The sequence below is a fragment of the Lactuca saligna genome, chromosome 4 (assembly GCF_052625555.1).
Source record: "Lactuca saligna cultivar CGN05327 chromosome 4, ASM5262555v1, whole genome shotgun sequence".
In the NCBI taxonomy this organism is placed as follows: Eukaryota; Viridiplantae; Streptophyta; class Magnoliopsida; order Asterales; family Asteraceae; genus Lactuca; species Lactuca saligna.
This window is the reverse complement of record NC_136420.1, coordinates 194,508,765-194,511,291: the sequence shown is the minus strand read 5'-3', so window position 1 is coordinate 194,511,291 and position 2,527 is coordinate 194,508,765. Positions and strand designations below refer to the sequence as shown.

At 30.2% G+C, this 2,527-nt stretch overlaps 1 long non-coding RNA gene across 1 annotated transcript; it reads right to left on the bottom strand.

Annotated features, from left to right (window-relative positions):
• Positions 1 to 321: 321 nt before the first annotated feature.
• LOC145043210 (uncharacterized) lies at positions 322 to 1,624 on the bottom strand. The gene is made up of 2 exons (XR_013680921.1): positions 1,295 to 1,624; positions 322 to 760 (listed from the first exon to the last, which is right to left on the bottom strand). It is a non-coding gene; the product is annotated as an uncharacterized LOC145043210 (long non-coding RNA).
• Between the last annotated feature and the right edge of the window lie 903 nt (positions 1,625 to 2,527).

The window sequence follows — 2,527 nt, the reverse complement described above, 5'->3', positions numbered from 1 at the left end:
TTTGTTTTCACTTGATACCTTCATTTGTTTACATCTTGTGTTTTTCTGAATTTTTGTTTACTGAATTGACTGTAAATACTATAATCCTAGAAGTTTAAGTTCTCTTTTTCATTAAAAACTACAAGTTTAAACTAAAAAAAAAAGACAATCTTCACTTTTATATTTTTTCTATTACACAATATAGAATCGGGGTTGGACCAAATTCGACTTTTCCAATTTTTGAGCTTTCCATTATCATCAATTTTCAAGGCAACGAGTATTTCTATTAATCTATAATCCATTACTTCATGTATATAGTATGTTCATTTGTAGGTGTGTCGGTGATTATTTATTGTTCTTATTAATAAAATAACTAATAATCATGTTTAAAAGAAAATATCACTCAGGAACATGGATTGACTTACAGACAAGATTAAGTATAGTAAAGACCAAAAGGCCCTAAATTTTTTGTTCGCATAGAGCCTCCAAATTGTTTGAGCCGCCCATGTGTATATAACTAGTTCCATTCTTACTTCGACAATGCAATCGTCTAGTACAATGATTACGAATAGAGTAATTAGGATCATCAGGATCTCTAGTAAAATGTCACCATGCTTCAGAAATATCTGCTTTTTTGCGTTCTCTTTTCGGTCTTTTTTCCTTCATCCACTTGCTTAGAAGTTTTTGTTGTAGGTGAAGGATTCACACTTGCATTTGAACTTCTAGCTTGTTGTGTTGGAAACGAATCACCATCAATCTCCATTTCAGCCATTTTTCATTTCTCAAAAAAACATATAAAAAAATATGAAAGTCTAATATTGAAACTAATGTGACTAGAATAATTTACTTAACATGTTATTAACAAGCTTTTGTTCAGCCTATTTTACAACATTCAGAAGCAGAAGTTTTCATTTATGTCAACAACAAATTCATTTGAATAAGTAATTAAAAGTGTATATTGATAACTAATTCAACAAGAAAAACCTTCATAATTCATTAGCTGAGTTGATATTGATATAAATACATAATCTAAAGTTGTAATCACATAAACACTTAGATACCAAGTACCATATTGTGACTACTGTACATACATGCATACAGGGCTATGGGCATGCCAGACATTGATATAAACACATTTAACAAATGACATACACTGGTATATAAGCACATTTAACAGATAGATATACCAAAAATTTGTGAAAGAAAAAAAATTCATAAAGATAAAAGTCGACAGTGGTCACTAGTGCCAAAATTTTGACAAAGAAAATTTGAATTACCGAGTAGAGAGAATTACGGAAATCGGATACTGAATTACCGAGTAGAGAGAATTAGAGCACAACGTCCTGCTGTAACGATTGTTGAAGATGTGAATGGTGAACTGCCTCTTCCTTCCAGCTCTTTCTGTAACAACTAACGATGTCGCTGCATTCCAATGGCGAGAACGATGGCTGGCGGAATTCCGGTGAGCGGCGAGCGGGAAAGGAATGGCGTGACAACGACATCGTGACTGTGAGTCTGTGATTCGGACAATCAACAATGTGTTGTCGTTGTTTGAAATTTGCCCTAACCCCTAAGCGGCTAAGCGCCTATGGAAGAGAAATCGTAGAATGAGTAAACGATTTGGGCCTTTTTCCATTTGGGCTATAAAAATTAATTATCTGTAACAAAAATTCGTGACTTCTTGAAGCGTTGTAGCCTATTATATTTACATTACATAATAAAAATAATATATATTCATATAACTAATATAATACGATTCAGTTCGGATATCTACGGGTATCTGAATATCCAAACCGAATCGGTTTCGTTTTTTAGGCTTTGCGGTTTTGGCCTTTTTCGATTTCGGTTTTGGTTTTTTCGGTTATGTATCGACCGAATCGCCGCGGTTTTTAGGTTTCGCAGTTTTTTTGCACATCCCTAATTGGCACATCGACACAAAATTAAGGTTACATATATATGGTATGTATAATATATATATTTGTTAAATAAAAAGATTTAGGGTTTTGATATATCATATTTTATTCAAAACTTGAAATTATTAGAAGGGGATACATTTTTGTAAGACAAAATCGTGTACAACTTAAATAACAATTTAGTTATATATATATATATATATATATATATATATATATATATATATATATATATATATATATATATATATATATATATTATTTGGTTTATTCTAAAATAAAATTTTGACTAAGCGGTTTACTGGATCTCTCTTAGGCTATATGGAGTGGTCACTACAAACTCACTGGAAAATTAGTGCCACATATACGCCACGTCACCTTCACCACCAACCCACTCCACTATGGAAATGGTCACCACTAACAACATTTACTTTTTTTATTATTATTATTATTTTAACATTTTATTAAGTAAATAACATAATTTTTAAAATAGGTAAATTTTTTTATTTTTTGTAACACCATATGAAATAAAAAAAAAAAACATAATTTATAAGATAAATAAATTTTTTGAAAATACAAAAAAAAAAAAAAAAAAAACTTTTCATTAATTAAAAACATAGAAATTTAAAACCTAA